The following is a 26,897-nucleotide window of genomic DNA, read 5'->3' on the forward strand; positions in this document are numbered from 1 at the left end:
AAAGCTCAAGCATATTCGAGTAAATTGTTGTGGAAGATTTGTGAGCCTCACAACAAGGTTGTAAATGTAAGCAAATAAGTAGAAGGAGTGATCATGAAGAAGTAAAGGTAGCTTCATAGGTTCTACACTAATGAAGGAGAGGGTGTCTGGAGGGGAAACATACAACAAATTGACATGTTCATATAATAAAATAAAAAGGTCCTGGTGGATAAGGGTTTATACAAAGCCTAAAGTGCTTTCTACAGGGCACAATGGCTGAAACGTTGGTTCTATTTACCCAGTCGCAGAAACCCAAGAGAACTCTCCAGATAGTTACCCGGATAGCAGACTGAATATCTGTTCTATCAGGATAACATGGCGCTCTGTTCTTGCTCCTCCCATGTACCACCTTGGCAGCATATAGGCAGTGCTAAGGTAGATTGTAAGGATATTCAGCAGCACTGTCTGAATAGTGCCACTGAATACCCACATACAGAAGTCAATCTGCTAAGGAGCCATCTAAAGTTATATGCCATGTGCCACATAAATAAGTAATGCCACACTGGGTAAAGACCAAAGGTCCATCGAGCCCAGCACCCTGTCCACGACAGCGGCCAATCCAGGCCAAGGGCACCTGGTGAGATTCCCAAACGTACAAACATTCTATACATGTTATTCCTGGAATTGTGAATTTTTTCCAAGTCCATTTAGTATTGGTTTATGGACTTGTCCTTTAGGAAACCGTCTAACCCCTATTTAAACTCTGCTAAGATAACCGCCTTCACCACTTTCTCCGGCAACGAATTCCAGAGTTTAATTATGTGTTGGGTGAAGAAATATTTTCTCCGATTTGTTTTAAATTTACTAAACTGTGGTTTCATCGCATGCCCCCTAGTCCTAGTATTTTTGGAAAGTGTGAACAGACGCTTCACATCCACCTGTTCCACTCCACTCAATATTTTATATACCTCTATCATGTCTCCCCTCAGCCGTCTCTTCTCCAAGCTGAAAAGCCCTAGCCTCCTTAGTCTTTCTTCATAGGGAAGTCGTCCCATCCCCGCTATCATTTTAGTCGCCCTTTCGCTGCACCTTTTCCAATTCTACTATATCTTTCTTGAGATGCGGCGACCAGAATTGAACACAGTACTCAAGGTGCGGTCGCACCATGGAGTGAAACAACGGCATTATAACATCCTCACACCTGTTTTCCATACCTTTCCTAATAATACCAAACTTTCTATTTGCTTTCCTAGCCGCAGCAGCACACTGAGCAGAAGGTTTCAGTGTATTATTGACGACGACACCCAGATCCCTTTCTTGGTCCGTAACTCCTAATGTGGAACCTTGCATGACGTAGCTATAATTCGGGTCCTTTTTCCCCACATGCATCACCTTGCACTTGCTCACATTAAACGTTATCTGCCATTTAGCCGCCCAGTCTCATAAGGTCCTTCTGTAATTTTTCACAATCCTGTCGCGAGTTAACAACTTTGAATAACTTTGTGTCATCAGCAAATTTAATTACCTCGCTAGTTACTCCCATCTCTAAATCATTTATAAATATGTACATAAATATGTACATAGGAGTGGAGGAGTGGCCTAGTGGTTAGGGTGGTGGACTTTGGTCCTGAGGAACTGAGTTCGATTCCCAGCACAGGCAGCTCCTTGTGACTCTGGGCAAGTCACTTAACCCTCCATTGCCTGCTGCATTGAGCCTGCCATGAGTGGGAAAGCGCGGGGTACAAATGTAACAAAAAAAAAAATTCTAGTCTTGTGCATGTGAACATTTATGTATGTAAATGACAATAATCTGACTACACACTATTGTGTAAGTACACTTGTATCTTTGATAGCATGTACTTTGCAGGTGGAGGCTGGGTGGAGTGCACATTTACAATCATAACTTATAGAATACTCTAAGTTACACGTGTGTCTCCTGAATCTAGATGTAAGCATTTACACCAGCTCTATGTTGGTGTAAGCGCTTATGCCAAAACACATGCACATGTATATATCCGATTATGCTAGTATTCTATAAAGGAACTTAGGTGTCTACTTTCCTTTATAGAATAGGCTTCAGATAGTTGCCTCTAGATGCCTAAATGTAGGTAGGTGTCCCTTTATAAAATTGCCCTCATAGTGTTGACCAGTATCAGTATCTGTATGGATCAGAAGAATTTGGAATACAATCTGCCCAAAAGTTAAATCACTGGCAAGCTGAGTGGGCACTGTCCTTTACCCAGTTTAAATTTATCATGTATTGACCAGGTAAAAAAAAAACAACAACAGAGCCTTTCCATGATCCTCCTCAAGATCCCTAAGAAGAAGCCTATTATGCCAATGACCATGATAGTAGCAACTCTCACCAGCAGGCTCAGGCAGTGGCACCTCTAACCACTGCCTTTACATTCCTGATAACCTATATTAAGCAGTTTTATCAGAAACGTTTAACAGCAAACATTCAGGAGTTTCTAATGGTATGCATATTCTGAGTCATTCTATTTTGTGTTACATTTGTACCCCACACTTTCCCACTCATGGCAGGCTCAATGCAGTAGGCAATGGAGGGTTAAGTGACTTGCCCAGAGTCACAAGGAGCTGCCTGTGCCAGGAATCAAACTCAGTTCCTCAGGACCAAAGTCCACCACCCTAACCACTAGGCCACTCTCCAGCTCAACCATGACAAAATGATGTCTGAGACTATGTTTTCTGCTGTGCAGTATGTACCTAGGCCAAGCTCTCACTCTCAAATGAATGAACTACTTCAACACCTACCTGTGCTCTTGTACCCATGGCCCTACATTGCCATGGTTTTCACTGTAATACAGTTAACTGGCTGGGTGGCAGTGAACATATTTAGTAAAATGCCTCACTTTGTATCGCTACCCGAACTACACATATTGTTCCAATTAGCTGTCTTTTTCTTATACCATAATTTTTGCTTGCATGGTATACCTGAGGATCCAGCTCTGACAAGGGAACCCAATTAATACCCAAATTTTGGAGGTCCTTCTGGAATCATTAGACTAATAAGACTAACCAGAACAAGTGGACTAAACTTCTACCGTGCACAGAATTTGCACATAAAAATGCCTACCACTTGTCCATTGATTCTACCCCCTTTTTCTTTGTGTATGGGAGGCACTGCAGTCTTTCATGCATACCTCTTGTCATCATAGATGCACCTGCAACACATCAACTACTTCATACTATATTCAGCCACACAGAAAGAGAAGCAATTGGCAGACTGACATCATCTTGTTGGAGCCCAGCACAAGATGGGAGGAAAGGTGTGGCTATGCACCTCACCTCTTAAACACATCAGACATTAGGAGGTGCCAGAAATATTGGAGCCCGCTTCCATATGCTTAAAATTGCCTTCCTCAATTTGCGTTCTCAATATGTTTCATGTGTCCCTGATTAAGCCAGCACTCAGCAGCGGCTTTCTAGAGAGAAATATTTGGGGTGGCAACAGGGAGCAAGCTAGGTGTGGGGGTGGTAGGCCAAAATGACATTTCCACACATCAAAGCTGCTGGTGGTGGTGGCAGTGGAGGGGGGGGGGTGGAGGGGTTATTGTAGCTGCTGCTCTATGCTCAGGATCGCTTTTACCCAGTGCTTTGTTTTCTAGAAAAAAAAGGTGCTGGTACTCATACAAGGGGCGTTGTGACTATTCATGGCTCCACCCCACAGTAGCCACATGCCCATATTACCAGCAGCAGAGCATATAAAAGGGCTAAAATTGATGCAATTAAATTATAGTAACATAGTAAGTGATGGCAGACAAAGACATGAACGCCCCCATTCCACCCAACTGTCATACTCCTTATCAACTCATGATTAAATCAACAGTGAATGTGATGTAAAATACTTGATCATGGTCTTTCTTTGGCATTTCTGGGACATAGACCATAGAAGTCCACCCGGCCCCTGTCCTTACATTCCAACTACTGGAGTTGCTGCCGAAGCCCACTCCAGTCTATCTGTCTTGTGGGACATAGGCTATAAAAGTCTGCCCAGCACTGTAGTTGCTGTTGAAGCCCTTTCCAGTCCATCTGAAACCAGATTGCCATATACGAGACACAGCCTGGCACCGGCCCTAGTTCATCACAGTCAGAGTCGCCATCTAAGCAACACTCGTCACATCCACACACATACAACATACAACAAATTGACATGTTCATATAAAAAAGTAAAAAGGCCCTGGTGGATAAGGGTTTATACAAAGCCTAAAGTGATTTCTAAATGCCTCGATGGCTGAAACATTGGTTCTATTTACCCAAGAGAACTATCCAGTTACCTGGATAGCAGACTGAATATCTGTTCTATCAGGATTTAAATTTAGAGATTTTTTTATACCATCCATTTTCTAATTATAGATCCTCTGTGTTCATCCCACACCATTTTGAATTCTGTCACTGTTTTTGTCTCTACCACCTCCCTTGGGAAAGCATTTCAAGCTTCAACCACCCTCTCTGTGAAAAAGAATTTCCTGACATTACGCTCATCCTGAAGTAACAAGTTGTAGCTAGTAATTAATAAAATGATATTAACTACAATCTATTTATTGAGACCTATATTCTTTGTTTATTGTGACCTTTTACTAAACCGCATTAATGGGTTGAACCCTGTAGCATTACTTATAGAATCTGGCCCTTAAGCTTAATGCGGTTTAGTAAAAGGTCACCATAGAGACATACACATGCATTCACCCTTCAGACACACACCCACAAGCATATAGATTTGCCCTTATTATTTTTTACTTTATATATTTTTATATATTTTCAAATTTTCTTTAAGGTGATTAGTGGGTGGAAATAAATTTTACACAATTCTGCTTAGTTAGCAATAATAATCGTGCATTGCATATTGTTCTTTGAAAAATTATGCTACAATAAACAAAGAAATATAGGTCTCAATAAATAGATTGTAGTTAATATCATTTTATTAATTACTAGCTACAACTTGTTAGTTGAGTTTTCTGAGTATTTAATTTGACTAACAAGGCAACCACATAACTTTATTCAAGATGGAAGCTACGGAAACTGACTTACCTTTTTTTTTTTTTTTTAATTGATTTTATGTTTGCTTTTGACTTTAATTTCTACTCAGTAAAAGTTATTGAATTGCTTAGTTAGGATGTGGGTTTTGTGATTCCTTTAACAATCTGTAGTGCATACATTTACTGCCCTACCCTGCAGTACTCAAAACCAAAACCACAAGACCTTATCTGATCCTGCATGATGAAAACTCTTAGAAGGTTAATCCTAAAAGCTCAAGTTTGCTATGCAGACTTCTGGGAAATCACAGTGGTAGGGTGGGGAACAGGTTTCTTTTTAAAGCAAGCTGACCTTGACTTTGTAACAATATGCTAATAATATCATTTGCTGCTTAAGAATTGTAAACAACAAGTGAAGAGATAAAGCAGATAAGAAAGTGTGATTTTCAAAACTTTTTCCACCTGTTTTCAGTAAGTCTCCTCCTGTTTTTAAATTTCCTTTTCCCCCAAACCAATATGGGTACTTTTACCTGTGTCCAAATGAGGATTTCATTTTGAAAGCCCTGCACATACTTTTCCACAGGTACTTTGCAGCTGTTTTAAAGTAGGCACAAATGTATACACTGAGAAATGTGTCCTTAGTTCAGCTAGTCATATTTTTAAAGGGCACACCTACAGGTTTCAAAATTGCCTCCATAATAAAAAAAAAATGAATATAAATCATATAGAAAAATGGAAAGAATGAACATAAAATACAGCTTTTCTACCTTTGCTGCCAATTTTGTTTTCATTGCACTTTCACAGTGTTTTTTGGACTTTGATCATGCTGTTTAACCTGAATCGTTTTCTTCACTAATTATTTTACCTTGTTTAAATGAATCTCTCTCCTCTTTCTCACACTTTTATTGTATAGTACATACTACATACATGCAGCATTTATCACTTCTTTACTTTCTTTCCTCTTCACATGTTGCTCTGTAGCTACCTCTTTACCTTTATTCCTCCTGTACACCTTTCCCATTTTTCATCTCCATCCCTCATCCATCTTTTTTGTCCATCTTGTAAGTCCGCAGGGGTGCTCTCAGGTGTGCAGCAGCCCTCTAGTTGTTCCTGCCCGGCCTCACCAGCCCTTTGCTTCGCGGAACAACCTTGAAACAAGACTTCTCTAGGATTCTGGTGACTCGGGCCTCCTCTTTCACTCAGGGTGACCTGGTTCTCAGTATGCAAATTGTATGCAGATTAGTGTGCTACCCCTGCTCGCTCAGGGTGACCTGGTTCTCAATAAACAAATTAGACAGTCCTCACCAACCACATATTCCTCAGGCAACTCTTTATTCCAGCCCCTTGGCACACTTTTTCCAGCTTAAATACTTTATATTTTCACATATCTTCACACTGAGCCTCTCTACACAAATACTTGGGCTCAGTCCTACCATCAATACTTTGAGGACTTCTAACCCCAGGCTTTGCAGCCTGCTTTTCTCAGTACTTGGGACACACAGTCCTCCCCCCTTTGAACACACAGTTCTTGCCAGTACTTGGGACACACAGTCCTGGGACACACCGTCCACCCTCCTTTGAACACACAGTTCACCACAAGTCCATCCATACCATAGCCCCCTGAGTCTGGGAAGTACCTACCCTTTCCCCCTGATGTCTTCAGGCTGCCAATCAGTTCAGGACCCTCTCCTCCTCCAGGCCTCAGGGTCTCCAGGTTCTCATCTCTTCTCCTTCGGGCAAACCTCCCTCCTCTACTGAGAGGAAGCTATTTATGAGGTGTCCAATAAACCTACCCACCTCTTGAGACCTCACCCCTCTGGTTCCAGAAGGATCTGGGTATAGAAGTCTCTTCTCACTCCCCCAGCTATCCCCCTGGAGCTCCCTCTACTGGCCCATGCAAGTCAATGCTCAGCTAGATCCCTGGAGCTCCCTCTAGTGACCAGAATGGGCATTTTCCTGGTTTTCAGTGGGAGAGCGCCCTCTGGCGGCCTCCTCATGTAAGGGCAGACACTGTGTTTATCACAATCTTTAATCTAATTCTCCTCTTCTACCACTCCCACAACTTCCTGGCTCCTTCACTATGGAGCGTTAAGCCCTAACACACGCTTAGTGGGGGAAAAGCAGGCCACCGCTAAATGTGTTAAAGCATTTTGCAGTATTTTGCCTGTGGCACATGGTAACCTGTGTATTATTTATTTTATAAAATATTTTTTTCCAGGGGGCATGTCATGGGAGGAGAATGGGCATAGAAGTGTTATCTAGCTAGCATATCAGGATTACCGTGCACCAATTGGTTAATATAGGGTTAAGGTGGGAGCACTTACTGCTTCCTAAATAGGACACGCTAAGTGCTCTCATGTTGACTTTTTGCACGTACTGCGCACTAATGGCAACATTAGTTCACAACTGGCAAAAAAATAAAAATTAAAGTACGTAAAAAATACTGTGAAAAATCTAGGTTTAGCATGCAGGAAAGTCCCATGTTACTGCACTGTAATTAAAGGGCCCATATATGATTTACTAATTTAACACTATAACCTACTCTGTTTCAGGTGAAGTTAGACCTTGTGGGAAAGAGTGTAGTCATGGCCAACTCAGGAGCCCAACTCTGACCCTGAACAAAAAAGCACAAATCAGGGGCGGACTGAGCATTTGAGCAACCAGGGCCCAAGGGCCCAGTGCAGTTGGGGGGACTAGTACCTCCTCCCAACATGTCCGACATCTCTCTCCCCTCTGTCCCCATGTCCAGCACTCCCCTTCTCTCACCACCTCCATCCCTAGGTCCAGCACTCCTCTCTCTCCCTCCCCCCCATTTACCTCAAAAGTCCCTTTCTCTATACAGATACAGGGCCCCAGCTGTTTGCCACAGACTGGAACCTTCTCTCTGCCGCAGTACAGTTTCTGCCATAACTTCCTGCTTCTGCAAGAGTGGAATATGGCAGAGTGAAGGTTCCAGTTAGCGGCAGACTACCAAGGCCCTGTACGGAGAAAGGAACTTGTGAGATAAACATAAACGGAAAGAGCCAGATCCAGGGACAGAGAGGTGAGCGAGTTTAACCCCCAAACTTAGTGTATTTTTTCCATCCCCTTTTAATGCCCAAGCGAGAGTCCCTGTATTCAATTAGCTCTGCAGCAGCGGCTTCTTTCTTGGCTGGACTTTGGTCTTGCTTGAATGGTGGGGCCCTGCAGTGACTCCAGCGAGATCAGTGGCACAGTGTCTGTTGGTCCACAGCCTCCAGTAAGATACTTCCTCCCTAACTTTAAAACTCAAAAAAGCAAGACCCTGACTTCCTCAAATCTCAGGATTAAATATTTGAGCTGGGACTTAAATTATTAGACTTTGTGGGAGGTGGTGGAGATGAAAACGGTAACGGAATTCAAAAATGTGTGGGATAAACATATAGGAATCCTGTTCAGAAGGAACGGATCCTCAGAAGCTTATCGGAGATTGGGTGGCAGAGCCGGTGGTGGGAGGCGGGGCTAGTGGTTGGAAGGTGGGGCTAGTGCTGGGCAGACTTCTACGGTCTGTGCCCTGAAAATGGCAGATACAAATCATGGTCAGGTATACACAAAAAGTAGCACATATGAGTTTATCTTGTTGGGCAGACTGGATGGACCGTGCAGGTCTTTCTCGGCCCTATCTATTGAGGCCTCTTCTGTATACTGGCCCTACACTAGAGAGCTGACTAATTTGGTGCAAGGGCAACAATCAACCCAGCATAGCATCTACATAGACTGTTCTGCAGGGGCAGACTGACAGTGTTCTGGGCCCCTGGGCAATAAAGACCATTGGGCCCCTCCCCCAGGTCCTGATGTCTCCCTCTCCCCCTGCCTTTAAGCTACTAGTGCCACTGACATTTTTCTTTAGGCTAGCTCTTCCAAGTACAGCTCAGCCTCCAGGTATCTTTCCTCCATGCAGGCAATGGCACTGGAAGCTACCTTGGCTCTCTGCTGCTGATGCTGGAAGTTCTCCCTGGCACAGCCCACCCTTGTGGAAGAAGCAAGTTGTGTCAGAAGAGGTAGGCCACAGCAGACAGAAGTTCTGGCATCTGCAACAAATGGTCAGTGTAGCTGCCGGTGCCCCTACCTACACATAGGAAAGAGGAGGTTTGGAGACAGAAGCGTAGGAGGGGTAGAGAGAGGAGGTCATCCTGGTTCTGGTCCAGGAACTGGGGACAGAGGGGAGAGAGGGATGTCAGGCACGTGGAAGGGAAGTAATGGGCCCCCCCACTGACATGGATCTTCAGGCAATGCCCGGTTGCCCATATGGTCAGTCTGCCCTTGCTGATCTGGCTACGTAAACCAGATTTTCAATTACTGCACTGTCACATTCACCACCACTGTCAATGTTTCGAAGTCTAAGATTACTCCTTTACAGACAGGCTCAGGGTCACATAGTACCGAGGCTCAACCATCTAAGGCCTGAAGGCTTAACACGGGATTTTAAAGAACTCCTCTTAGCAAAGTTCCTTCATAGTAGGCTGTCTTTTAACACTTCATGCCCTAAAGCAGGGGCATAGCCACAGTTGGGCCTGAGTGGGCTTGTGCCCACCCAGTTTGGGCTCAGGCTCACCCAGCAGCGGTGCACCCTTGCCAACGCCGGAGCAAGCCAGGCTCCCGAATATGCCTTTCCCTCTGCAGCTGCTCCTGTTCAAAGGGTCAACAGCAGCATGTAATAATCTCTTCTGCTGCTGTCAGTTGACCCAGAAATCTTCCCTCTACCTCTGAGTCCATTCAAAAAGTTGTCATTAGCATGTAAGAATCGCTTCCGCTGTTGCCAGCTGACCCGGAATCCTTCCCTCTGTCTGCCGCGTCTTTTCCCCAACAATGATGTAATTTCCTGACAGGAACGCAGCAGAGAGAAGGGCAAGCTTCAGCCTAGTGATTCTTACACGCTAACAGCAACTCTTTGAACAGGCTCAGAGGCAGAGGTTAGATTTCCAGGTCAACTGGCAGCCAGCAACCCTTTGAAAGGTGCTGCAATGCTACTGGATGCTGCACGGGGAGGGGGGGTTTGGAGAGAGGGAACATTTTGGGCATGGGAGTAGAGTGGAGGGGAAGGAGAAAAGGAGAGATGATGCATGGGGGAGGGGTGTAGGAGAGAGGGAAAATTGTTGGGCATGGGAGAGAAGTGGAGGGGAGGGATAGAAGGAGAGATGCTGCTGGGGGTATAGAAAAGAGGGAAAACTTTTGAGCATGGGAGTGGAGGGGAGGGAGAGATGATGCATGGGGGAGGAGTGTAGGAGAGAGGGAACATTGTTGGGCATGGGAGTGGAGTGGAGGGGAAGGAGAGAAGGAGAGATGCTGCTGGAGGTGTAGGAAAGAGGGAAAACTTTGGGGCATGGAAGTGGAGGGGAGGGAGAGATGCTGCATGGGCAGGTAGAAAAAAGGGGTCATTGATGGATACGGGAGAGAGGGAGAGATGCTGCAAGGAGGGGGAGAGAGAGCGATAATTGTTGGATGCAGGGTAAGGTGGAGAGGGAAGGGAAGGAGAAATGCTGCACAGGAGCAGTGAAGGACAAGAGAAGAAGAAATGTTGGACCTGGGAGGGAGAGAGAAATACTGCACTGGGGAGATAGGGATGAGGGATACATTTTAGACATGGTGGTGGAGGGGAGGGATAGATAGAGAGTTGCTGCGGAGAGGAGAGAGATGTTAGATTTGGGATGCAAGGGAGAGAGATGGTGGACAATGGGAGAGAGGGAAGAGGAAAAAGAGAGGGAATGATGTTGAACATGCGGGTGGAGGAGAGGGAAGGAGAGATGCTGCACAGGAGAGGGGAAGGAGGGAGATGTTGGATCCAGGGGTAGAAGGGAGTAAGGGAAGAGAGAGTGAAATGCTGAGCCCCTGGAGAGGGGGCAAGAGGAAAGAGAAGGGACAGGAAGATGCTAGGAGGGGGTGGAGGATGGGGAGAGGAGAAAAAGGGAGCAGATGCTAGGCTAGAAGGGTTGGAAGGAGGGAGACACTGGGATGGTGGAACTATGTGAGAAAGGCCAATGGGGGTGGTAAGGAAATGAGAGAGAGGAGGATAGTGATTGCAGGGGTTAGAAATATGATAATGAGGAGTAGTGGAGGGAATGGAAAGCTGGGTAAGGAGTGAGATGGGGAATAGGAGAGCTAATGGGTGAGAGGAGATGGAAATTTGATAGATATCTGAAAAGTAAAAAGAAGGAAAGGGGTTAGAAAAAGGATGAAATTTGAGTGGACAGAGAGCAGGAAAGGGAAAAGAAAGGAAAGAGCTATAATGGAGAGATCAATATGTAAGAGGCAAGTGTAGTGAGGGAAATGAACGAGAGTGGAGGAAAGGCAAATGAATAGCAGTTGCTTGAAGGAGAATTTAACACAAAGACAGAAAACTGAAAAGAGAAACTGGAACCAACATGATGGAAAAAGAAAATGACCAGACAACAAAGGTAGAAAAGGCATTTCATTTTGAATTTATTAACTGAAATATGTTACCTTGAGAAATGTGCATAGCAGATGTCATTTTACTGTGTTCAGTAGAAAAGGAAATGCATTTCTATTTTTATTTCTCCACTGTTACAGTACATGGCAAGGCTCCGAGTTCAACTTTTGCCTATATATTTTTATTTCTAATTTGTGATCCCTTGTTCTCTGTTTGGTGAGAGTCTGTCAGTGTGATTGTAATGGTAATTGGGAAGATTTGAGGGGAGGCAGTGAAGACAGGAAATTGTGTGTGGGGGGGGGGGGGGGGGGGGGGGGGGGGAGGACTTCTTTATTTTCTGTCCAGACCCTTGCTGTAGCTGGTGGGGATCCCCAAGTTCCATCAGCTGAGGACCTCCTTTGAAGGCAGCCAAAACTCTATTCTACTAAGCTTGGCAGATAGCGGAAAGGTCCTCAAGCTACTGTTAACTAAGCATACATGAGGTGCCAGCATTGGTAACTCAAGGAGTTGCTGCTGCTGCTGCCTGCCAAGCTTGGTAAAAGGGAGTTCTGGCCATATTTGGAGGAAGTCTTCAGCTGACAAAGCTTGGGGATCCTCATGAGCTAAAGTATATTTTGAGTTGAGAGGTGCCAAAGGAGGGGTGGAGAGTGGGGGAAGGAAGGGGCGGGGCAGAGAGACAATTTTGTGCCCACCCACTTTGGGCTCAGGCCACCCAAAATTGGCTATCTGGCTATGCCACTGCCCTAAAGCATGTTCCATAATCTGCCTCAATCACCACACTTACAGAACTGTTTCAGTTGAAAGGAAAAATCAGAGTTTGTTTGTTTTTTCCCCAAAATTTACTCTGCACCTGTTAGACTAATCAGTCTCGCTCAGAAGTGACACAGTGCCTATCCAAGATTATACTTTTTGAAGGAGATTTCCTGTCATCAAACAGAGCCACACACCTGTGCTTCCTCACTCTCTCAAGGTTAGAGCTCTTCTGAGCAACTGCAGGGTTGCCAGGTAGAAATTTTTTTTCCAGCCCAATCCGGGCCAGAAACCAGCCCAAAACCCGCCCAAACACAAACCCCGCCCCTGACACCCCCACCCCCGCGTCACCGGCCCCGCCCCGCCGTCACCGGCCCCGCCTCCCACGTCATCGGGCCCGCCTCCCCGTCATCAGCCCCGCCTCCCACGTCATCGGGCCCGCCTCCCCGTCATCAGCCCCGCCTCCCCGTCATCGGCCCCGCCTCCCACGTCATCGGCCCCGCCTCCCACGTCATCGGCCCCGCCCAAAACGTCACTAACCCCGCCCAAAAACGTCACTAACCCCGCCCCCGCGGCCGAAAAAAAATCAAAAAGCCGCCCAAAAAGCCGCCCGGAAGCCTAAAAAACCGCCCAAAAAAAACGCAACCCGCCGCGGGCAAAAATTTCCCGCGGCGGGTCGCGGAAAACCGCCCAATTGGGCGGTAAAACCGCCCACCTGGCAACACTGAGCAACTGCCACCCAAGCCATTGCCTCTGTGACAGTGACTACAATGACATCAGAGCACCCACCCACGAACGTGAGCACCAATCAGAAGCATGCACGTTAATACATTCTAAAACTTTTGTATGCAAACAGCAACATTCTGCAACCTCAATCTCCATTTTGAAAGTGTAAAGTCCCATTGAAATGAATGGGAAAAGATACTTTTAAGTGAAATACTACAAAAATCATTACATATTTTAATAAAAACTACATCCACATCCCATTTTGCCATGTATCAACTGCACACTTTTTTATAAATTTAAAATAATACACCTAAAATCCACCTGAACCCTCCCCCAACCACTCTTAAAAATTAAAACATGACCTCAGCTACCGCCACAAGCAACAGAAGCCCAAAATGCACACCTGAAAGCCCAAAAATCTGCCGACCAACCTAACTCACCTCAGGGAGACCTCTGGACATCCCCCCCCCCCCCGAGGGACAGAAATGAGTTTTAAAATGCTCCCCCAAAGCCCACAGCATCATGGACCTAAAAGATCCTATTTAAAATTAAAATAATTTAACCCCTGGGCCAGGAGATCTTTTACCTGGTCCGCATGTCCTCTTCAGCAGTGGCATAGCTACGGGGGCAATGGGGGCCTGGGCTCCCCAAATTGGCTCTGGGGCTCCCGGTTTGGCTGGTGGGGGTCCCCAACCCCCGCCAGCTAAAGCGTTTGTCCCGCGCTGGTCTCACGTTGCCTGGCGCCCTGTCCTGTTTTCAGTCACTGTGCACGCTCGTTTTAATGAAACTGAGCATGCTCCCCCACCAGGTTCTAGTTTAAAAGCTGCTCTAGCTCCTTTTTTAATGCCGATGCCAGCAGGCTGGTCTCACCCTGGTTAAGGTGGAGCCTATCATTCCAGAATAGGCTCCTCCGTCCCCAGAATGTTGCCCAGTTCCTTACAAATCTAAACCCCTCCTCCCTGCACCATCGCCTCATCCACACATTGAGACTCCGGAGCTTTGCCTGTCTCTTGGACCCTGCATGTGGAATGGGGAGCATTTCAGAAAATGCTACCCTAGAGGTTCTGGATTTGAGCATGCGCTAACTGTGTGGATGGCTATAATATTCCTGTGGGCATCTACATGGTTAACGTGCGCTTGTTTTTGTCATGCACTAAAACACTAGTGCACCTTAGTAAACAGGGCCCTTAATTTGATATTTAGGCAGACTGCAATACAGTCTATTACAATAGTCAAGCCTAGAAATAATAAACGCATAGACCAGAATTTCTAGATCCTAAGAATATGTAAACTTGCAAAAGAATCCCTGTCAGCAATGATGATCTGATCCTCCAAGGAGATTTATTCATCAAATAACACTCCCAAATTCTTACAACTGTGTTATGCTCAATCCAACACTATCAGTTCATGGCACAATATATTTCAAGATATTAGTATAGTGTATGAATTTTATGATTTTAGTATTTCTGGTATTGCATCAGTCTTTTTTTTTATTTTGTTATCCGCCATGCACTTTAGGTATCTAGAGGAATACAAGAGAATATATTGTATTGCAATGTATAACACATGTTTTCCAACTAACTAAAGGAGGGATTTCTCTGAATTTAGCTTTACTTCAGCCTCCCTAAACATTTGGAAACTTCAGTAACGAGATATTTACCAGATTCCCTGCATCCATCTGTTCAGGACCAGCCTCTATCCACAGTTAAATGTCATCTGCAAAAAGATGATATGAAATACCTAACAGCTCAATACCCTGAACCAATGGAATAAGGCAAAGATTAAAAAGAGAGGGGATAATACTGGGCAACTATGGAAGGCCATACTGAGGAGAAACCACGTTACAAGACGTACGAAGAGAGACTTGCTGACCTGAACATGTATACCCTGGAGGAAAGGAGAAACAGGGGTGATATGATACAGACGTTCAAATATTTGAAAGGTATTAATCCACAAACGAACCTTTTCCGGAGATACGAAGGCGGTAGAACGAGAGGACATGAAATGAGATTGAAGGGGGCAGACTCAAGAAAAATGTCAGGAAGTATTTCTTCACGGAGAGAGTGGTGGATGCTTGGAATGCCCTCCCGCGGGAGGTGGTGGAGATGAAAACGGTAACAGAATTCAAACATGCGTGGGATAAACATAAAGGAATTCTGTTCAGAAGGAATGGATCCTCAGGAGCTTAACCGAGATTGGATAGCAGAGCCGGTAGTGGGAGGCGGGGCTGGAGGTTGGGAGGCGGGGATAGTGCTTGGCAGACTTATACGGTCTGTGCCAGAGCCGGTGGTGGGAGGCGGGGCTGGTGGTTGGGAGGCGGGGATGGTGCTGGGCAGACTTATACGGTCTGTGCCAGAGCCGGTGGTGGGAGGTGGGACTGGAGGTTGGGAGGCAGGGATAGTGCTGGGCAGACTTATACGGTCTGTGCCAGAGCCAGTGGTGGGAGGCGGGGACATGAAGGGCATGATATGAGATTGAAGGGGGGCAAACTCAAGAAAAATGTCAGGAAGTATTTTTTCACGGAGAGAGTGGTGGATGCTTGGAATGCTCTCCCGCGGGAGGTGGTGGAGAGAAAAACGGTAACGGAATTCAAACATGCATGGGATAAACATAAAGGAATCCTGTTCCGAGGGAATGGATCCTCAGAAGCTTAGCCGAGATTGGGTGGTGGGAGGCGGGGATAGTGCTGGGCAGACTTATATGGTCTGTTCCCTGAAAATGACAGATACAAATCAAGGTAAGGTATACACAAAAAGTAGCACATATGAATTTATCTTGTTGGGCAGACTAGATGGACCATGCGGGTCTTTTTCTGCCGTCATCTACTATGTTACCCCAGACTAACCTTTGCATCTAACCAAGAAAAATGAGGACACCCAAGAAAATACCATCCAAGACAGTCTGAAGTGCCACAATCTTTTCAACAGTAGATGGTAATTAACTGTACCAAATGCTATGGAGAAATAAATTTAATAAAAATCAACAGAACATCCTTACTCTTCTTGAAGTCACAATGAATGTTACTCAGGAGACATACTAACACAAGCTCCCATTCCATAACCACTCTGAAATCCATATTGTCTGGGGCTAAGCCCATTCCCCATCGCCATAAATTCCATTAGTTTATACACAAATGTTCAATAACCTTTACCACAAAAGGATGCTGAGAAACTGGCTGATAAGAGGACAGTCTCCAACAATGTAAATCAACACTTGTAAGGGTTCTCTGCACCATTGCTTGCTTTAATACTGTCAGAAACTGACCCTGGGTCAGTGACACATTCATTGTAAAAATAATGGCACCATCCAATCCCCACTTAGAAGTCCAGCTGGAACAGAATCAGAGTGACATGACTTAGCCCTTAGCTTAAGAACATAAGAATAGCTATACTGGGTCAGACCAATGGTCCATCTAGCCCAGTATCCTGTTTCCAACAGTGGCCAATCCAGATCACAGGTACATGGCATAAACCCAAATAATAGCAACATTCCATGCTACCAATCCCAGGGTAAGCTGTGGCTTCCTCATTTCTGTCTCCATAGCAGAGTATGGACTTTTCTCCAGGAACCTGCCCAAACCTTTTTTAAACCTAGATACACTAACAGCTATTACCATATCCTATGGCAGCGAGTTCTAGAGATTAACTATTTGTTGAGTGAAAAAATATTTCCTCTATTTGTTTTAAAAGTATTTCCATGTAACTTGAGTGTCCCCTAGTCTTTTGTACTTTTTTGAACGAGTAAAAAATCAATTCACTTCTACTCGCTCTATACCACTCAAGATTTTATTGACCTCATTCATGTCTCCCTCAGCTGTCATTTTTCAAAGCACTTCAGCTAACCTCTTTAGCTTTTCCTTATATGTGAGGAGTTCCATCTCCTTGTCAGGTCACAAGTAACTGACAGAATCCAAAATAGTAGCAAGAGTCATACTACTGATACCAGGGACAAGTAGTGGCTTTCCCCATGTCTGTCTCAGTAACAAACTATGGACTTTTATTCCAGGAACTTTTCAAACCTTTTTAAACCCACATCCTCTAGCAATTAGGTCCAGAGCTTAACTGTTCATTAAGTGAAAAAATATATATATTTCCTCCTGTTCATTTTAAAAGTAGTACCTTGTAAATTCATTGAGTGTCCCCTAGTCTTTGTACTATTTGAAAGAGTAAAAAAATCAATTTATAGTTACCCATTCAAAACCACTTGGTACTTTGTAGACCTCTATTATATCCCCCCTCATCCATCTCTTTTCCAAGCTGAATAGTCCAAACCTCTTAAGCCTTTCCTTATATCAAAGGAGTTCCACCCCCTTAATCATTTTGATCCCCCTTCCTTGAACCTTTTCTAGTTCTACTATATCTTTTTTAAGATATGGTGACCAGAATGGCACACAGTACTTACCTTCCCTTCTCCTCCATGGGCACTGTCTCTCTTCCCTTGTCTCCTTTTCCTCCTCTCCATAGATACAGCCTCTTCCCTTCCCTTCATCTATGGTTCTCCATTTCTTCACTTCTCTTCCCTACACTCCACGCTACTCTATGGTCACCATCTCCTTTCTTTGTTTTTTCCAATCCCCTATTTCTAGCACCTGTCCCTCTCAAACATCCTCCCCCCACCTCTAGTCCGCATCTACCTCTCTCTTCCATCTACTCTTCCTGAACTCCTGAGAACAGATGATCAAGACTTACACCCAAATCTAATCTTACAAACTTCTTTGACACAAACACCTCACTTGTTGTTATATCCCATCTGCTTCCAAATATCCAAAAGCCTAACCTATTACGTTGGTTTTCTCTAGAGCATTAGCATTTCTAGAATGAGTTTGGGTCACTGCTGCCTGTTGTAGTTGCGTTTGATTTCAAGTGCTTACACATGTTCTTATGTCTTTTGGAATATCAGCAATTGTCCTGATTTGCATATGTCATTGAATAGCTAATTTCAAAATAAGCTTCTTGCTCCGTCTTCTTTATCAGGAAGCATGGTAAAAACAGCTTTTGCCATTTATTAACTGTAATATCTAGCACAGGGACTGACAGTGCAAACATGTAATAATCCTTCTGCATAAAGGTATCTGTCATTGCTAGTTCTAATTTTGAAATGCCGCGGTGTCACAGGCTCCAATGGGGTTTTGCTGATAATGGGACTGAAGGACTCAATTAGCACCTTTTAGGTTTTCTGTGTTACACATCTAATAATTTTCACACTAACATTATATATTTTTTTCTTATTCCAATCCAGTAAAAGTGACTATAAATGCTCCTTTTACTTTTCAAAGTATCTTGAATAAGTACATTAGCTTTCAATACTTCTCCCAAGAGTGCCATATCCTGAAAGAAGGTTTGCATCTCTTTTTTTCATTAAGTATCATTCCTGTTAGTCACATTTTTGAAAGGGTCATTTTTGTCCATAGAGTCTTACCAAAGTGCACCATAAGTGAATACCAATCATGAGTCATGCCAAGGCAAAAGAAGTCAAGTAAGTCAATGATAAATAATAAAAATTTGGGAGATAATGAAAAAAGTATAACATGATGAAATAGAGACACCAGGAGAGAGGAAATCCAAAGCACAGGAAACAAAGCCAAGCAAAAAGAGTACAATGGGCCTCCAAGAGTGACTGACAGCTAAATTTATTGAAGGACCCAACGCAGGCTGTGTTTTGGTGGAACGCTTGCATCAGGGGTCGCCACTGTCAGTAATACAGTCTAGAAAAGATCCTGTTCTTTCAGTATGGGTGGGCAATGCCACCACATATAACGTGAACTAGAGGAGTTGGGGGAGGGTGATATAGAAGGAAAACATCAACAGGGAGGGGGTGAAAATGAAAGGGCATGCACTCTAATGGTGGGTGTGACTGTAAGGGACAGGCCTGAAAAGGTAATTTAGACAAAGAATAACCACCAAACCTCCCACTCTCCTATTCACTCTTGCTTCTATAAAAGCAAAAGTGTCCCTCTGGAGTGGCCTGAATTAAATAAGAAATTTGAGCATCAGTCAGCCAAGACTCTGCTAGGCACAAAATATCTAAATTATGTTCTAGAATGAGATCTTTGATCAGGGTATATTTACATGCAAAAGAATGAGCATCAAGGAGACCCACACTGAGCGGCGATAACGCACAGTGTGTGTTAGCAATGGTGGTAGTGTATAATGAATGGCACATTAACTAAAACTCTTTCCTGGGTGGGTCTCGGTGGGAATAGACTTCAGCAGGAGAGATCTCCCAACTGAGAGCCTGCTACTTAAACTTATGGTCTCTCTGACTTCCAGACAGTACCTATAGTTCCCAGGTTCTGGGGACCAACATCTGGATGGGCCACATACTCAGTGAAAACTTTTCCCACCCTCTACACAGATATAGGCTCTGAACCTACAAGCCTGAAATAGACCATGCTTGGTGCTGAATTTAGATACAGCACAGTCTCCTATACAGACCAAGGCCAACAATGTAAGCTACGCCGATTCCCTGTGCCTTTGATTACAGCTTAACTTCCCAGTGCTGATGGCTCTCCCTATCAGCACTGTTGATGCTTGTGCCCTGCCATCGCTATACACTGTCAGGCCCAGCATTCTCGAGCTCTACAGCTGACACACACTTGTTCTGCCCAGGATCATTCATGTCTATGAGAACTGTTGCACAAGGGCCATGGCATTGATGATTTTACACTCTTCCTCCCCTTCCTTCCCAGCTTTGAGCAGTCAGCACAACTTTGACAGTACCACAGTGCTACCAGAGTGCTCAGCCTCCCTCGGTAATGATGGGTACCCTCCACAGATTTTTGCTGGGCTGCCCACATAGATGCCTCAGGGCATAACATGGCATATTTTCAAGTTGCTGCACAAATTCTCTTAGGGAGCATGACCCTGAGTACTGGTGTGGGTTATTGCGGACTTGGTGCGGAACTTCAGCCAACTCTGACTGGTCTGTGCTAAGGTCTTTCTGCACTGGAGTTTGTTCTGTGCTACCATAGAACACTAGGAACCTGGTGCCAGGGCTGCCGAGAGGGGGGGACGGGGGGACAAAAGTCCCCGGGCCCGGGCCTCCGGAGGGGGCCCGGCGCCACCGCAGTTCGGGCCCGCCTGCCCTCCGTGGCTCCACCGCAGTTCGGGCCCGCGGCCCCGCCCGCCCTCCGTCGCTCCCGGAAGTTGGAACTATCCTTAAACGCCTCCTTTCACCACCTTCGCAGCAAGCAGCAACAGGGCAGGCCACTCCTTCCTTCTGTGTCCTGCCCTCGCCTGATGTAACGTCCGCGAGGGCAGGGCACGGAAGGAAGGAGAGGTATGCCCTGCTGCTGTTTGCTGCGAAGGTGGTGAAAGGTGGCGTTTAAGGTTAGTTCAGGGCCTGGCCCAGTAGTGGGTGGAGGGGGGGGGGGCCCGGCGACAACGATGACTTCGGGTGGGGGGCCCGGGGGCGGCCTTGTCCCGGGCCCAGATCTGGCTCTCGGCGGCCCTGCCTGGTGCTGACAGAGCACTGAACTGTGGGCACTGTGCGTACCCTACGCTGTGCTGCACTGACCTGTGCCAAGCCCTTCATTCCCGGTCACAATTTTGAAGCAGCCTGAGAGCATTACATGTTTGGGCTTTTCAGGAGCATTGGGGCCATGGATGTCCATATTCCTTGGAGCATCGACATTAACTCTACTACTACTACTACTTAACACTTCTATAGCGCTACAAGGCATACGCAGCACTGTACACTATACACATAAAGCCAGTCCCTGCTCAAAGAGCTCACTATCTAAATAAGACAGGTAACAGACAGAACAACTAAGGGGTAAGGGGAATTAAAGAGAGGGGGGGATAAAAGGTACAGGCAAGTGAGCAGTGGTTAGGACTCAAAAGCGGTGTCAAAGAGGTGGGCTTTTAGCTTGGACTTGAAAACTCTCCCTCACTGCCTACAAGTACATACAGTGTGAGGATGGTGTTTTGCTGCTCTGGCCACAGCAGCCCATGCCTGGCTTTGCTTTTTAAGATTTTGCTTGATGAGCCCTGATGAATAACTATCAGCGCTAGCTCTCATGTACTCGGAAGCTCTCTTCCCCTCCTGTGGCTTTATATGGGGATGTGCAGGGTGCATCACTAGGGGCCCAGGGCAAAGCATGGGCAACAGTGCATCTCAACCTTACCATTCTCTTTGCACAGAGGACACAACTTCAGCCTCCTGGATGATGCAGTCAAAGCCATTAGTTACCTGGGTTAAATAAAATAAAACAAAGCTTTGGATGAATTCCTGAGGGGGAAATCTATAACCATCAAGGTAGAACTAGGTAAAAGCTACCACTTATCCCTAGGGGAAATAGCATGGAAACTATCTGCCTTTTGGGCATATGCCTACTTAGACTGACCTCTGTTGAAAACAGGATAGTGTGCTCAATGGACCCATGGTCTGACCCACTCTAGCAGTTGTTATGCTCAAAAGTAGTAGCTGAAAAGGTAAGGAAAAAGAGGTTAGCCTTTATAAACTACAAGAGATCGCAGAAAGAGGAAGATAGGCGACAATATCTAGAAAAGCTAAGAGAAGCTAGTAGAGTAGTCAGGAGAGCAAAGATGCAAATAGAAGAAAAAAATAGCCAATACATAAAATGGGGGGGGGGGGGGGGGGGGGGACGACAAGATATTTTTTAGATATGTTAGTATAGAAGGAAAGAGGAGTGAGGCTAGGATGTGATCGTATGTGATTATCTTAAGGTGGCCAAACAGGTAGAAAAGGCAATAGCAAAAACTAGAAGAATGCTTGGGTGCATAGTGAGAGGAATGGCCAGTAGGAAAAAGGAGGTGATGATGCCCCTGTATAAGACTCTGGTGAGACCTCATTTAGAATACTGTGTACCAGGGGCGTAGCCAGACCTCGCCAGGAGGGGGGGCCAGAGCCCGAGGTGGGGGGGCACTGTTTAGCCGCCCCCCCCCTGAGCCGCCGCCGCCACCACATCGGACCCCTCTGCCGGCCTGCCCACGATCCCCTTCAACCCCCCTCCTGCCACCAACTCTCCCCCGCCATCGCCGCCCGCCCCGTCGCCGCAAATGATACCTTTTTTGAAGAGAGACTTCCTTCCGCGCTCGAGTAGCGCCTTTCTTCAACGAAGTTCTGGTGATCAGCTGTTTCGACGCCGGCGACGCTGCCGGCATCGAAACAGCTGATCGCCGGAACTTCGTTGAAGAAAGGCGCTACTCGAGCGCCGAAGGAAGTCTCTCTTCAAAAAAGGTATCATTTGCGGCGACGGGGCGGGCGGCGACGGCGGGGGAGAGTTGGTGGCGGGAGGGGGGTTGAAGGGGATCGTGGGGCAGGGGGCCAGGGCCAAATCTACGGGGGCCGGGCCCCCTCAGGCCCCACGTAGCTACGCCACTGCTGTGTACAAGTCTGGAGACCGCACCTTAACAAAGATATAAACAGGATGGAGTCAGTCCAGAGGGTGGTTGGCTACTAAAATGGCCAGTACTCTTTCTCATAAAGCATATGGAGACAGGCTTAAAAATCTCAATGTGTATACTTTGGAAGAAAGGTGGGAGAGGGGAAATATGATAGAGATATTTAAATACCTATGTGGCATAAATGCACAGGAGATGAGTCTCTTTTAATTGAGAGAAAACTCTGGTATGAGGGGGCATAGAATGAAGATGAAAGGGGATAAACTCAGAAGTAACCTGAGGAATACGGAAAGGGTGGTGAATTTATGGAATGGCCACCCAGTGGAAGTGTTGGAGACAAAAACAGTATCTAAATTCAAGACAGCTTGGGACAAGTACATAAAATCTCTGAGGGAAAGGGAAATGGGACTTGATATAGCATTCAAAGTGATTTACATATATTCAGGTACTTATTTTGTACCAGGGGCAGTGGAAAGTTAAGTGATTTGCCTGGAGTCACAAGGAGCTGCAGTGGGAATTGAACTCAGTTCCCCAGGATCAAAGTCCACTGCACTAACCACTAGGCTACTCCTCCAGGGAGTGATAGGGAAAGTAGATGGTATGGATGGGCAGACTGGATAGACCATATGGTCTTTATTTGCCTACATGTTTCTATATGTTTCTCAGAGCAATGTAGCCAATTCTCTCAATTGAGGAAAAAAACGCTGCCAAGGCTGTGCGGCAATAGAGCATTAGGTAAGTTATCTATCTTTCTCACAAGGGCAAAAAAAAAAAAAACCTGTTGTGAGAGAGACAATTCACCTAATGCTCTTTTGCCTCAGCATAGAGCTCTGGCACTGTTTTTTTCCTCAATTGAGAAAATTGGCTTCATTGTTCTTACCTTTATATGTGGTAGCATTGCTCACTGATATTGAAAGAACAGACTGTATTACTGACATTGATGACCCTTGATGCAGGCATTTCAACAAAAGCCTTGTGTTAGATTAGTCTGAGAAAGTCTGAAGAATTACTGAGGGAAGGAATATGGGGAGATAAAAGTTTAGATTTGAACATTAGACTGGGTCAAGTTTTTAATGAGAAGCAAGCATTGAGTGGCAAATGTCATTTTCAAAAACTTGATAATAGATCTACTGGTAATGAACAAAAAAGTCTAAATAAAAGGAAGAGAGGTTCACATATGAATGATGGAGTAGCTAGAAAATAAGTTAAGTAACTAAATTTTATCCCACAGCTGAGATACTTTCAGGCTTATTTTCGAAAGAGAAGGGCACCCATCTTTCGACACAAATCAGGAGATGGGTGTCCTTCTCCCAGGGTCACCCAAATTGGCATAATCAAAAGCCGATTTTGGGCATCCTCAAATGCTTTCCGTCACAGGGATGACAAAAGTTTACGGGGGGGTGTCGGAAGCATAGCAAAGGCGGGACTGGGGCGTGCCTAACATACGGGTGTCCTCGACTGATAATGGAAAAAAGAAGGGCGTCCCTGACGAGCACTTGGTTGACTTTACTTGGGCCATTTTTTCTTACGACCAAGCCTCAAAAAGGTGCACGAACTGACCAGATGACCACTGGAGGGAATCGGGGATGACCTCCCCTTACTCCCCCAGTGGTCACCAACCCCCTCCCACACTTAAAAAAACATTTTAAATATTTTTTGCCAGCCTCTATGCCAGTTAGGTCGCAAATTGCAATATTGTCAATCTTTCTTTTACCCCCTTGTTCAATAGATCATATCTTTTGTTCGGATCTTTTTTCTCCGTCTCTTCTAGTAACAAACCACTGACATCAGGTCAATTTGGAATGTCATCCTTTTAGTTGGCATGCTTTTAGTCATCCGTTACAAACATGATGTTAGCCACATTAGATTTCTTTTTAATCAATTCAGTGTCAATCTATTTCATTTTCATTGTTTTTATTTTTATTTTATTTCCCTCGTTTTTATTTTCATTCATTTTTAGTCAACAGTTGATATACACTATTGGCCATTGCCCCGTATATGATGATAGTTTCATTTAACAGCAGTGTCATCTGGCATTTGTTGTCATTATCCCATTTTTATTTTTATCATCCATATTTTTACTGTTTTTCAATTATTATTTTTATTTTATTTTTCCATTTTTTTCTGATTATAATTTTTATTTTTCATTTTTTATTACTTTTTATTTTTTATTTATTTCTGTTCTTGTACTTTATACAGTTCATATCTTTTCATTCCGTGAGAATTTTGGAGGAACATCTGTATACGCCAATTTGAAGGCATGACACATTTAAACAACATTTATATGTGCGTGCTTATGCTGTGTCAATGTTATTATTTACTTATCATCGTTTATTCAAGTGTAACATTATTATTTAATTGTTTAGTTTTTATTTTTATTTTCATTTCAACACATATCAATTTACATCACACATAATTTTAATATGGTTTATAAGGTTGAACTGACATTTCCATATTTATAGCCATATTTGTTAATATACATATTTCTGTATGTGTCTCTGGACGGTTGAAACAGCATTACCATATTTACATGTTTTTTGCCTATATTATGTAAATTTGTCCTCATTGCTATTCTTATTTCAAACTATTTCAGATGTTGCATCCTCAGTTATCTTTTATAATGGTTTGTGATATTACATGTGTTTAGATTTTTATGGTTTTAATTGTATTTTATGTTTCAATAATTTTTATTGACAACAGATGTAAAGAAACCATAACATCCAAATAACTTATTTCACATTTTTATTGCATTTTTCATATTTGTACAACTCCAAAATAGAGAAGATTGAAAAAAGAAAAAAAATCACATTATTACAGTAATTTTAAATTATGTCATATACAGACATTAAATGAAATAAGTTAACAACACTTTCGTCCATAAAGTTTGGAAATATTATCCAAGATAGAAGAAATTATTTTCATCAAATACATATTTGAGGAAACAAGAAAATAATAGTTTACTGCTTCCCGGCAATTCCTTTCAAGCCTATCTTAACAGTGCACGTCAGTTACCCTACTGTTACCACTATTTCTTCTCTGCTTAACAAAAATTCCTCTAACTGTTTGGGCTCAAAAAACTGAAATTGTTTAGACTGATACAGAATACGACAGATAGAAGGAAATTTCAAAATAAAACTTGCTCCAAGAGCCAGAGTCCTGGCTCGAAAGGCCAGGAAAGCCCTGCGCCTTTTCTGAGTTTCTCTAGATAAATCAGGGTAAATTCTAACTTTTGAACCCAAAAATTGAGAGTCCAAATGTCTAAAGGAAAGATTATTTCACATTTCTTGCTGTCAGAACATTTTGTATTACTATCCCCATTCCTACCCCTTATTCCCCTCCCTTCCCAGAGTCCAAAAGACCACCATTCCTCTCTTATGATGTACTTCATTTCTTCTTCCCTTCCCCCCAAGCCCCTGAAATCTAGTACAGCTTATTACTTTCTTTAATAAACTGGAAGCTAGGTGTTAAGAATTTGTCTTTTTGCTGGTGGTTGCAGCGTATTCCAAAATCCACTCCAGGTCTGCTGCAGGCGTCTCCCTTCTGCGGAATCCAGCTCACGAACTCCAGTGCGCTCCAACTTCAGCAGGTCTATCATAAGTGTTCTCCATTGAGTAAAGGTCGGCCCCTGCTGTTCTCTCCAACAGAGTAAAATCACTCGCTTCCCAATCAACACTGTTCGCTGCAGGAACAGCCGGAATCCTGGCAACTCCGGTTTGGCATACTGGTATATATCAAACAACATCTGCGGCTGCAACATAGTCTTTCTGTTCCAATATGTCCGGACCGCCTCCAGTATTTGCATCCAAAAACTCTGTACCTTTGGGCATGCCCAGAACATATGTCCCAAAGTAGCATGGGCAGCTACGCACTTAGGGCATGCTCCAGTTGTTCCATAACCAGCTCGATGTGCTCTATGCGGCGACACATACAATTGCAGAGCAAACTTATACTGCAGTTCCCAGTGCCTTGCAAACGGAGAGCTATGCAATATGGATAACACAAAATTTTGTAGCACGCTCTCTGATACTTCAACACCAAGGTCCATGGACCAGGCCTGAGCTCGTCCCCTGTAGTCTATGTCCTCTGTAGTGTCTAATAAGTGCCAGTGGTGAAACCTTAATGGGCTCTCGTTCTGTGCTTCCAGTGTCAAGGCAGTATTGAGCGTGTCTTGTACATCTTCGCACAAGTTAATCCAACCCAAGGATGCTGCAAAATGTTTCACTTGTATATAAGCAAATAAGTCGGATGCTGGTAGCGCATATTCTCTTTGTAAGTTTGTAAAGGGTTGCAATTGCCCTTCGTCGTTTACCAGCTGGTTTAAGAAGTGGATGCCCTTCTGACGCCATCGGGCAAACACTCCTGATGTCGTTCCAGCCGGAAAATCCGGGTTGTGATATAGGGACAAAAAGGGGGAGAAGCCCACTGAAAAGCCATGTTGTCTACAAAGCCATCTCCAGGCCACTTTCACTGAAGACACAAAGGGATTTCCCTTGATTTTTACATCCAGTTTATGTTTAGTCGAGTGCAGCAGCCAGCTAAGGTGGATCTTGGGGAATGCTGCAGCTTCTATTGGGGTTGCCAAGAAATCTCGGCCCCCCGTCAGCCAATCCCTTATGTGCCGTGTGGAGCTGGCTATTGTGAGATACCTGATGCTTAATAGTCCCATTCCCCTAT

Source organism: Microcaecilia unicolor, chromosome 1, assembly GCF_901765095.1.
Source record: "Microcaecilia unicolor chromosome 1, aMicUni1.1, whole genome shotgun sequence".
Classification (NCBI taxonomy): domain Eukaryota; kingdom Metazoa; phylum Chordata; class Amphibia; order Gymnophiona; family Siphonopidae; genus Microcaecilia; species Microcaecilia unicolor.